This window comes from Syngnathus acus, chromosome 19, assembly GCF_901709675.1.
Source record: "Syngnathus acus chromosome 19, fSynAcu1.2, whole genome shotgun sequence".
In the NCBI taxonomy this organism is placed as follows: domain Eukaryota; kingdom Metazoa; phylum Chordata; class Actinopteri; order Syngnathiformes; family Syngnathidae; genus Syngnathus; species Syngnathus acus.
The window spans coordinates 7,850,157-7,862,665 of record NC_051103.1 but is presented as its reverse complement, the minus strand read 5'-3'; positions in this window follow the sequence as shown (position 1 = coordinate 7,862,665).

The following is a 12,509-nucleotide window of genomic DNA, read 5'->3' as shown; positions in this document are numbered from 1 at the left end:
GATAACACTGTTCAAAGTTAAACAGGGATCAGCACAAAACACAAATGTCAGCATGGGGCAGCATCCACCAAATTGAGCCTCACGTGTTCTTTACCAAGCGCGACACACTCGCACAAACGCTTCATGGAACGCTGGTCAACATTAGTACAGTATTAGTTTTCCAGCTCATTACCCGGAGTTCCTTGAATCCATGTGTCTCTCTCGAGATACATTCTGCTCTCGCCACAGAAAACAAAAAGGATCCATCACATGAATTTAGCAACATTGTGGACAAAGGGAAAACAAACAGTGACTAATGCCTAAAGCGAAAAAGCTGTGTGTTATGGTTTGTAGGCTACTAATGAGTACTCCAGGCTCTCAATTTCTGCATCATCCATATGTGCAGGGCCATAGGCATTTGGTAACTGTGCCTCACAAAGTGTATTTCTCATCTCTGGCGTCTATCTCACCACTCTGGTAAATGAAATGTGCCCGAGGCTCGCCTGAATAGCGTCGCTTTTATAAAAAGCATTATGGCGACCATCCAAGGTGGTCGTGCAAATAAATAGACCAGGAGATGAGATTCATTCAAATATCGATGTTGACTATTTCTCAGAATCATCATCTCAGAAAGTACATATGTCACTCTAGAAGCTCTGTGAAGTGTTTTTTGGCTTTATATTTGATCATTTGATAGGCTTTACAGTGGATAGTAATGGATAGTGATTCAAAAGCCCGCCAGCTAGTGGCTACGTTTACATGAAACGCATTAACCCAAGCAATGACCTTTTTTGCGACATCAGGCAGGCATGCAGAAGTAAAGAAAAGAAATGAAGACAAAACGACAAACAAGATATCATCAGTTAGGAGATGTCATTTACACTCTGAATCAATGAAGCTATAGCTAATTTTACTTGGAGCTCAGATACATATACTCACCTCATCAGTGTAACAAATGCATTGTCCCAGCAGTATATAAAACAAGCTTATTTCAGCAAGACTAGAAATATGGTGTATTATGTATGCTATCATTCGTGATCCTTTGGGTGTTTTGATGAAAGCAGTCCTGAGATACAGTAAATGAGAACACCAGGGAATGATTTAAATCGGGCAAAAAAATGGTCTCCTTTCAAAAAAGATTTAGTTGTTGTGCGCTACAAGGGGTTTGTCATTTCATACTGCACAAGAGGCACTATTATTGTGTGCTTTGTGGAAAGCACATAAGAAATGCTTTTCATTTGGTCCCTGGATACACCGCTACTGTTTTCAAATGTCAAGGACATAAAAAGCATCAGGTCATCCCAAATAATGTTCAACTCGTCGAAAGAGAAAACAAGCCAGACATTACTCGAAAATCCCTTTCGTATTCCAGTAACAAATGTAAATCGTTAAAAATAAACAGGTAGCTCCGCTTCCTTCCAGATCTGAGATCGGCATCAGTATGTAAGGGAGGCTACTCTAACCCACAGCTCTGCAGACTTTGTAAGCCTCGAGGCATCGTGTTTGTCAAAGTAGATCAATGGAATGAAAAGTAGCGTGATAAACGGGAGGTTCCTTTCAATCATTGCAGCTCGCTTTGAGAGATTCATATCCTGGGAAGGACTTTTATTCTTTTAAATCATAGCTTGGTCCTGTGCCAAGTGTATTGTCATTTGAATCATCTTTAAGATTGGTGACTCAAATCGGCCTGGAGTCAAGTTCTGTTTACTTTTGTTTTTCCCCCCCTTGTGGTGGTGTTGTTAGCTTGCCGTTACAATTGACAATATCACGACCTTGAAATTGTTCAATCAAATCTCCTAGGGATCATTGTGGCACCTATTTGTGTGTAAATGTACTATCAGCTGACAGTCCCCAGCTATATCCTCATCTTGGATCAGATCGCGGAGCAAAGTGATTGAAAAAATCAGGTATGGGGTAATTGAGTTGGACCTGTAACATGATAGAAGCACCTGGCACGGTCGTCCCTGGAGATGGCATTCTCTATTGACCAAAATAATGATAGAGGAGGAATATGAAAATGATGTAAGATGATGGAAGGAGCTATTTGTGGAATGACAGTAACAGCGATACCTCTTTCAAGACTAATTCATCCCTCACACGGTGTCAGACTAAGCCCACTTCAACTCAGACTTGGCATGTCCTACTCCTTGTCTAATATTTCATAGCGCTCGTGAGCAAACTACTCCTTGTGAATATATCACAGAGCCCAATAATAACCTGTGCCCGCAACAGTGGTAGCAATAACACCAAGCCTATGGACTGAGACAAGTCGACATTTTATAATGAGGGATAGAATCGTTCAGCTATACAGCACCACTCTTCCTGTTAGGATCCTTAAATTACAGAAGCAAACCATGCGTGCAGTTCATTCTCCCCCCTACATATCGAGGGCCGTACCTTTCTCTTAGTCGAATCTAGTCAACTTTGATCCGCTTCGCCGAATCTGCTCGGCTCATGGAATTGGGAAAATGACTTGTTTGGAGCTGTATCAATGATCCATTTCCTGCCGAGAAAAAAAAAGCAGCAGAGTGCCTGGCGTTCCTTTATGATCAACCCATGGTTCAAATATGCTTGGTGACTTTGTGTGAAGTGTGAAAACTCCATTTGAAATGTCACCACACGCTGTCAAACTCAATATTGTGACTACCTCTAAAATGAGACAAAGTGCTGATGGGTGCTGTCATAATTGACGTGCCCATAGCCATGAAGTGGGGAGAAAAAAAAATCTGAACTGCAGTTTAAAAGGAGCAAAAAATTGCTTGCCGTAGCAGCTGGACCCAAACTGCAGCAAAGGCACAAGGAAAAGAAACTTCCACTAACCACAAACAATGAAGACTTAACAGTGATTAATTACAGAGCAGTTAGATTAGTTGCACATCAGATCTGTGTACTGTTGTAGAATTTTGGCTGATGTCATATTTATAAATTAAATAAGACAAAAGATGTCTGCTTACATTTGGAACAAATCCACCCAGATCGTGTCAGACCAACTACGCCACAACTTAGACCCGACTTACCTGGTCTAAAGTTCCCACTTTCTGTAATCGTCCATCAGAACATCCAGTGAGGCGCAACACAGTCTAAAAATTCCCAAACATGGTCAACTGGACTTGAAAATGAAGCGTTTTTACGTGAAGCGCAGGTGCACCTATCTTCAAAAATAGGGCCCCTGGAATTCCGTCTCTGAACTTTTTCATTGCAGCATGATTGAACATAAAAAGTGTGTGTTATTAGATGGTACAGTCTTCGGGGGATTGCGAACCATCCGCAAGAGCAAAGTAATGTCATTTTCCAGCTCATCTTTAATTTATTGCAGTTAGATGTTCGACGTAGCAGTAGATGGTGATTTTATTTGACAATAACGGCCTTAATGCCAATTAGATTATACACTTGCTTCTAAAATAGTAGCGCTGGCGTGGCCATGGTGATGAACATTTGGAGTGGTCTGCATGTGTAATTTAATGTTTGTTCAATATTTATTCATTCATTTATTGATTTTTGTATTATTTTATTTGTATTGTTTGTTTGTTTTTCTGGTTCTTTTTTATTTGTAAATGAACAGTCGCTCGAATTTGTTCCGTTTGTCCGCACTGGCTCATAGCCCAGGATGAATTGTACTTTTAAAAGCAGGTTCCATATTATACATCGTGGCATTCGCTCCATCCACACACCGAGCGAGCACTCTGCAATATTGAGGGAAAAGCATCGTGCACGTCTTTCGCAAACACCAACAGTCGCTGCTGAGTGGGAAAAATCTACAGGCAGGTGAACTAATGGAAAATCTCTCAGCCATGCACCATAAAGTTTGCAGGCTCAAACTAGGGAAAATGAGGCTGGAAAGAAGATAAATTAGGTATAAAGACACATCGGATGAATGGAGGGATTTGGTGTCAGCATAAACGTGAGTTATTCATCATTAAATGTGAAGTTTATTTAGTCGTAGGACGCACTCCAACAGCTCGACTCTGTACCTGACAACTTTGACTCCTCTGTGATTAAACCAGGGAGGCGGAAGTGCCAGCAGGAGCTCACAAATTGGCTGCCATGCGGACATATGGATTATAGGGAATTTGCATCTGTTAATGATGCTTGTTGGAAATTATATAAATAACAATTGGCAATTGCTGAGGCTGAAACTAATTACCCACATTCTTCATTAAGCGGCGTTTCGTAATCCCTCGCCGCAGTGGCGGGCGTCTTTCCAACCCTGGCCCCTGCAGTGTGTACTTCCACACCTCATCATAGTCCTATAGGTAACTTGGCAAGATTTGACATCAGCTACAAGTGTGTGTGTGTGTGGCGTATAATTCTGAATTAGATCTTCTCTATTATGGACAGATAAAATACACTTAAGCAATCCACTTTTGATGAGGTCGATTTAACGCACACTAGAAATAAACTGAAATATGAAAATGCTGAATTATTATTTTTTGCCGAATTATTGCATTACACAAGTGTTAGGACCCTGTTGAATACTGTTGATTGATGTTAGCACTTTTTCATGCCGCTGAACTTAAGTCGGAGTTCAAGATGAATCAATCATTAAGGCATGAAAAGAAAATTTGCCTCGAGCAGATTGCATTAAAAAAAGAAACTGAGTGTGCTAGAAGGAGACAGAAGTCAAAAGGGACCCAAAGAGAAATGTGGCGGGGTTGGTCAGTTCTGTACTTTTAAGCCACTTACAGTAAATTTGGATTTTGTTGCTAAACTGCTTTTTTATGACGGCGATGGCGGCAGGCCATAGTTTGTTTTTCCAAATTCAATTAAATCCTGATAAAAGGCGTCACAATTTTGAACGTGTCCAATGTGAGACTTTGACAACTGTTATATTCGATGGCGGCGTTCAAAAGAAGGGGCAATTTCACGTTTGACGTCATGTGGAGTCAAGAGTTTATTGTTACATCTTTCAGTACAGCTGGAAGAAAAATACACCTTGAGTGTGTCCCTGTGCCCCTTTGACAGTACATTAGAAAAGCAACACAATCAATCAAATCGACAGTGTTCAGAGCAACACATATTGCACATAAAGGTGGAACACAAGAGCTGTGAAATTGTACATTGCGATGGCGGCATGAGCTATGGTTATGGTATGGTGCTGCATGCTGGCCTCAGAGGTCAAAGGGTCAGCTTGTGAAATGAGAGATCAGATGAATATTTAGTCATTAAGGATGGATACATGTGCTGAATGAGTATTTCTAGAATATCACTTTTAATGTTAGAATATTATCAGTCCGCATGTATTTTATTATTTTTTGAAATATTTATTTATATATTTGTTTATTTTATTATAATATTTATATATTGTACTCATTCTAATCTCTTGTACCAGAAACTTGAGGTTCCAGAGCTCAAATCCATACAGATGAGATTGTGTCGCCTCTTTATGGCTTTGTTACTTCCAAAAAGCGGCTTATTCGTGGGATGACTTTGTCTCCCACACCTTACAATGAGAGTAACAAGAAAAAAAGAAGAAAAAAAAGGCAGACAAATCCGGGATTTAGCTTGGTCGCATGAAAGGCAAGCAAGGCTTGTTTATTTCACTTTGGCTTGGAATAACAGATTTTGCAAGATGACTCATATTATTTCATCATCATAATAGTGCACAGCAAGTTTTTTTTGTTTTGTTTTTTAAATGTGAGCCATGCCCTCACGGGTTCTGCTAAAGAAAATCAGAAGAGGTAAAAAAAAGGTTAAAAGGCAAAATTGATCCTTTTTTTTGTCTATGTTCTGAAAGGCAAGGATGAGTGTGATTGTTAAAAATATGTTTTTTTGTAAACTGGTGTGTTGTGTGTAAATGAATCCTAGCTAATGACCAAATACCAAAATAGAAGCTGGCTGACCAAGTCATCATTTTTTTTGTACTAACCTAACCTTTAGTACATTTTGCACGTACAACTGCGAAATCGGTCCTATTTGGTGTTTAGACGGATTTTCTTTTATCTGGATTTTTTTTCCTCTTTCTCAAACAGTATAGTAAAAGATTGCGCTGAGCAAGGAAATACATTTTATAGACATCACATTGGAACTTGTGCTGAGACGAGGATCTGTTTAACATCAGGGATCCTCGGTGCCAGCCCATGAAAGCCAGCATAATTTAGAAGAATTCAATGGAAAAGCCACTCAGTGCTTGATGAGTTAGCAAGAAATGCAATGGTGCAACTGGCTCTCTGAGGGCAATCAACAATCTGAGCTAACAACCCACCGCGGGCAACATGCGGCGTAAATAAACACGGGCAGATGAAATGAAAACAGACATTTCATGCAAGGATCTTGCTTGCATGTCCTAACAAACGCACACACACACACTTTAAATGTACAGTCATGGATTTGTATGATGGGATGCTAGTCATGCATAGAATTATTTAAATCCATATTTTCTTGTGCTTGGGTGCGGCTGGAATTTCGGATGTCTCTCCTCAAAGGCATTCGTAGTTGAATCAATTCCAAAGTGCCATGTCGCTGGCTGGTTAACAAGCAGGCTTACCCTCTTCAAAAGAAGCTTGATTTGCTGTGATTTCGGCTCACAGTCACTTTACGCAAATGCTATTTTGTCAGATGTGTGAGAAATTCCGGCTTGGAGAATTTGGCAAAACAACATAATGAGCAATGAGCCAGAATGTTCACACATGACTGAAGTTTTAGGGAGTCTGTCGTGACTTTTACTGGATATCCACAAATGTACAATTTGCATGATTACAGTTACAACCAGCAGGGAAATTCTGGCAACAAAGCAGATTTAGAATTTAACATTGAGGTTTCAAGAACACTGGATTTCTCAAGTGGATTGGTATGGTGTTGCTAAAACTAGCTTAATACTTTACTTTCTCCACCCTCAAATTGGAACAGATGGAAAAGTTTGGCAGCATTTCTTGGCTGAATCCTTCCTTTGAATGAAGCGGCCATTCTTTTGCTTTATATATATATGCATAGGCGCGAACCATCTGGGTTCACCTTGGCTCGTGGGCTGATTAGGTTTTGGAAATACTCAATGAAGCTTTTGTTGAAGTTTAATGTCAAGCATATTTTGGCCAAACAGGCGGGACTGTTCAGTGTAAAAAAAAAAAAAAAAACCTGCACTTTAGCTGCATGTACAGTTTTCCCAAAGGAGATGTTTCCATGTTACGAGCTACTTTTTTTTGCACTATGCAGTACTTTCTTTTCCTTTCTGAATAAATAATAGTCATGAGGTAGACTCGTAAAAAATAAATAATGCAAATAGTAAGTTTGTCCAAATTTGCTTTCCTGTTCTACTGCTTTAATCAGCTAATGGTCAACTTGGTAACAACCCACAACGCTCTCTTGGAGACTATGTTACGATCACCATTAGCCCGAGATTGGTCGTGACACGGCATGTGGGGCCACCTTTCCCAGTTCCTCCTGCTAGTGCACTTTCTAATCCCGTAATTGATAGAGAGAACGAGAGAGGGAGGGAGGGAGGGGCCGATGGAGATAAAAGCTGGAAGGAGAGTCCACTGAGAGAATTCCCCTTCCGGTCTCTCTCCAATTAGAGGTATTATACAAAGAGCCCTTGGAGAGAATAGATTGCATCCCATCTAGAGTGTGAGATTACTCATGTCAGAGTGGCCCACTGAGAAAACTCAATGTTGTGCAATGTGCTAAAATGGAAATGAAGTCTTCAAGCAAGCTACTTCTTTAAAAAGAACAAGAGCCCAAACTATTGTAGTTTGTTGATATCAGCCAGGAAACATGTCTTCCTCCTACAAGACTCGAAATCAGGGCTGTCACACTCACGTTTCCTTCGGTGGGCCATTATGCCTTATGTTAGAGGTGTGGAACTATGGAACACCAGCAGTGACGAATTAAAGAACTGTAGTACCTTACCTAAGTTTAAAAAAATGTATAAGGACAAAATATTGACGGGATACCGTAACATGCTGTGAAGTTGTTTAAGTTGCTTTTGTATTTTAATGAGAAAATATATAGTATATATATATATATGTATATATATATATATATATATATAAATATATATATGTATAAAATGTATATATGGTTTTTTTTTTTCTTTAATATATTGACAATGGACAATTTCTTGACAGAATTAAATAGAAACATGTAGTTACATGGGGTAGAGTCCGATAAGCTTAGGCTTCCTTCTACTCCCTTTTTGAACAAATATGATTTTACGATAAAGGAAAATTATAATGCAATATCTTTTTTTCTTTTATATTCTATTGTACTATGGAGTTATCATTTTTCTGTATTTTTATTTTTTTTTTTGTATTTCTTTAATGTTCGAAATAAACGTTTAAAAAAAAAAAAAAAAAAAGTTATTTCCAGTATAGGCTACAAATGATGTGGCGGGCCGTATATGGCCCCCGGGCCTTGACTTTGACACCCATGCCCTGAATTGATCATAGGCCAATTGTGTAACTGTTTGAAGGGTTGTTTGTAGCCTATATGAATTCTTGGCATCCATCTCAGGGCGTCAGCTGTGATTTTGGATGTGTACAATTTCAGAGCACTTTTGCTGCATGTCAAAGTGAGCAAATAAAAGGGAGCCAATTGTATCCTTTCCATGATTCTTTACCCAGATAAACCTTGGAAAATCTTTACTTATGTTCTCATGTCTTGATGTCAAGTCCCGCCTTCAAACTCCTTCACCAGTAAGGTCAGGTGGCTCTCAGCGCTGGGCACCGTCCGAACGCAGTCAGCTAGAGATAATGAGGACATTTTGGAGAGTTGACTTTTTCAGCATAAGCCTGGGGAGGAGGAAGATGGGGGGAAAAAATGGTCCTCTGCAGCCATCTATGATCCAAATACTACAGAGAAAAGATCCATTCTAAATAAAAGCAAGAGATGGCGCCTCGTCTTCTGCAAAGACCCGAGGGGAAAGGCATAAACAAGACGCCCACCACCTTCGGAGCTTAAAGCAGAAAATCTGTCTTTCACACCTTTGTTTTTCCTCAGTATTACTTTGTGCATGAGCTGCAATTCACAACCTTTCTTCATATCTTCATATTCTGTCATTTTTAGGGTGCCGCTAATAGTACATAATGCACTGACAAAATAAATCTCACACATAACAAATATTTCATATAATGCTCACTTAAAGCGCCTTCCACGTCCCTTTCCATTTATAATTGATATATTTTCAGTATTTTGAGAGCCCTCTCTATATTTATACACTGTGTATGCCAGCAACTAAAAGTGACCAGCAAGTGCTTTCCCGTCGTCAGCCGCTACTGTTTGACAGCCTGCTCCGATAAGCGCTTTTGTCGGCATCCATTAGTGTGTTTTTGTATCCCCCACTGTGGAGCCAATAAACCAATATGCATGAACACAGGTAGCAAACGTACAACCTACTACTCGTCCCCCCCCCCCCCCCCCTGGTGGCGGGGTTGCAGTAGGAGGGTCAGACACAAATGTGCATCCTCATCCAGTCCTCACTGACCTCAGTTTGACCTCACTTTTGTCAAAGCACAGCTTTGTGGGCGGTACCATCACTTTACCAGAAGATAGCTACAGACTAGCATGGAATGACCAAATGGCTTGCATACAAATAAAATGGTTCTCATTTTGTTTGAAGATGTCAAAAATGGTGGTTTTAGTATTTCTTTCTGCCCAGTGCAGCCACAGGGCTTGATTTTTTTTGCTGGGTAGAAATTCTCAAGATGGCTTTTGACATTGTCTGAGAAGAAAAGTATATTTCTTGGGGACCGCTACTGCATGTGATGCACTTTTCTGTAAGCTTTGCTTTAGGTTACAATGGCTCAAAAACAAGTACAGCAGCCCTAGAGACACACTTAAATTGACGAGAGGCTGTTTTTGTTGCTTTTCCACTCTGATAAAGCTGCTAAGGGTCTTTGTGTGACTCATCTGATCACTTGTATGTTTCACAGTTGCAAAAAAAAGAAAGTCATCCCTCAGCGGGTAGTTATGACTTTCTAGACAGCCTCTAGAGTACTAAATGGTTTGTAATTTTTCAAATAACATTGAAGTGGATGTTTTCCCATTTTGAATAGCAATGAGGATTTCATTTTCATTTTTAAATTTGAGCCAGCACTTTTCTGTGAAAGGATTATTTTAATTTGCCTTCTTTAAAATATCTCAAACAAATTTGCTCATGCAGTTTTAAATTTGATCTTGTTCATGAAAAGTGGATGACAAAAATCTGCCTTTTGTGGAGACGTTTCCGAACCAGTGTATCGTCCCATCACCTCCTTTTTTAATAGTTGTATTGAATGTGAATGTGTATACATCCATAGTGTTTTTCATATGAATCATTTTGATCCTCTTATTGAATATTTGACCAGCTACTTCCAAACATCATTTTTTTTGCTCGTATTCCCTTTAGCCCTGGACAGCACCAACACATCAATCCCAGGATTACACCAATCTGGTGACTGTAGCAAGAAGTGCACATGTTTGTGTGGCTTGTACTTAACCGGAATCCCCAGCAAGAGGATCAGAGATTCATGAAAATAGATTCAAAGGATTTATCCAGTTATCAAGCCACTGCAGACGATCTCTGTTAAATGCTAAATGGAGCGCCCTGCTTGATCTACTGTGCGAGCGAGCGAGCGAGCGAGCCACCCTTCTGTGTGGGGTCTGCACTGGGGCTCAACAACTCTAACTATAGATTCAATTAAACTGGAAATAGGATTACTGGTGAAATTCTGCAGTTTAGTAGGGTTGATGTCTTCACGCTGACTCTGTTTTCCCTTTGAGCCAGGACTTTCATTATGGTACTGTGATACTCTGTCCACATTGTTGTATTTCCGCTTGATGGAACTTGAGCAATAACAACACAGCTGAGTGATTACTATTTGACATTGTAGTCCCCTGCAAAGCAAAAGGGACAGCATAAGAGTGAGCTGTGGTCATCCGCATCCATATCATGGCAAGTCAGCTTTCATGTCAGCATGTTATTATACGCTTCAGGGATTATTTCAGCAACTGAGAAATTACATTGATTACATCCATGAGCAAAGCCTGTTGTATAGATGTCACAAGAAAAAGTCTCAATTTGTGGGGGGGGGGGGGGGGGTTCTCATCAATTATGTCTTATTTAATTTTATCTTTTATTTGTTTGATTGTTTGAACTCAGTCAAATAAAAAGTGTAAAGGGAACTAGTATGAATGAATTAGTAATGTGACTATGTGAACAGGGGTCTAGTCATCTTTGGGCGCCATCAGGCTTGTAACCCCAGGAGCATGTCGTTTGTGGCTGGGCTTTTCACCTGCCTGGCTGGCTGACTAAAACTGTGTGCTGTTTCATTGTGCGGAACCGTTAATGCAGCTCAACAAATTCTAAATTACAACGGCCAATGGGATTTTCTGCCTCTATAAAGCCACATATAATTGTGTCAATTGCATCACATTAGTGAGTAACTCAGAGAAACCCAAGACCGGAGCAACTTGGAATTTTCTCATGTCGGGAGGGGGGGGGCGTGTGAAGGCAATGCATCCAAATGCCTTTGCGGCGGTGCTGCTGATAACACGGCAATGCCTCCTGAATAATAGCTTGGATTGAATTAGCCATCCAGTTTTCTACATCACATAGTCGCTTGGTTCTGCGCTTGTGATTGAAGGAGGGAAATGTGAGGAAGATCAAGATGGAACAATACAAATAGTCTTTTGATTTGCGAAAGCCCAGTTGGGTTGGACACCTCTTGTTTTGCAACCTCCATATCTGGAAAGTGAGGGAGCGAAAGGCAAAATGGATCACTCAAGCGTCACTCCTCACAATTAGACCAAAAAAATCCCTCCCTCCCTCCCTCCTTCCCTCACATGAATGATTATACTGCACGGCACATTAATCAAAAGCGCAATGGGCAGAAGTGTGCTAGTGTATGTCTGAAAGCATTTCATCCCCAAACATCTGAGACCAGAGATATAAAAAGGAAGTTGCTGTGGGGCGTCTTTGTTTTCAACTTGACGCAGTCACCGGCAGAAGAGGAAACATGAAATTGGGCTCCAAGTGGAGAAGAGGTGTCACTGTGGATCATGTTAGATCCTACAGGCTGTGACTTTGAGCACCGTGACTGCTTATTAATATTCCTGTCTCACTGCGGGCTTTCAGAGATGGGATTGCCGTGATAACTGGAGTACATGGCAATGGATGCAATCCCCCGAATTACCTGGAACCTGACCAGCAAGCTAAGCCATCTATAAAGCAGCATGGAAGTAAATCAGTGTCTGTAATTGGCTTGTTTCCCTTCCCTCTTTCATGCTCTTGCTCTCCCCTTGTCCTCTAGAATATTGTTGACACAGTCCCAATTTGTGGTTCGTCTCGTCATTTATGGAAAGATGGAAAATAATAAGTTTGAAGAAAGGCAAGTGGGCCTTTTGTTATATTGATATTGCTCAAGAAAGTCATTTTCATCTTTTGCTCTGCGGTCGGTTTATTTTGTTTGTTTTATAAAACTTTTGAAGTGGTGAACAATTTATGAAAATCTTCTAAATGTATTCATATATTCAAGTGATGTTATTCACTTTTGTAAATTGCACCGTTTCTTTTCCGCCATGACGCATACACCAAAAAATATCTCAATTGTAAAATCTTT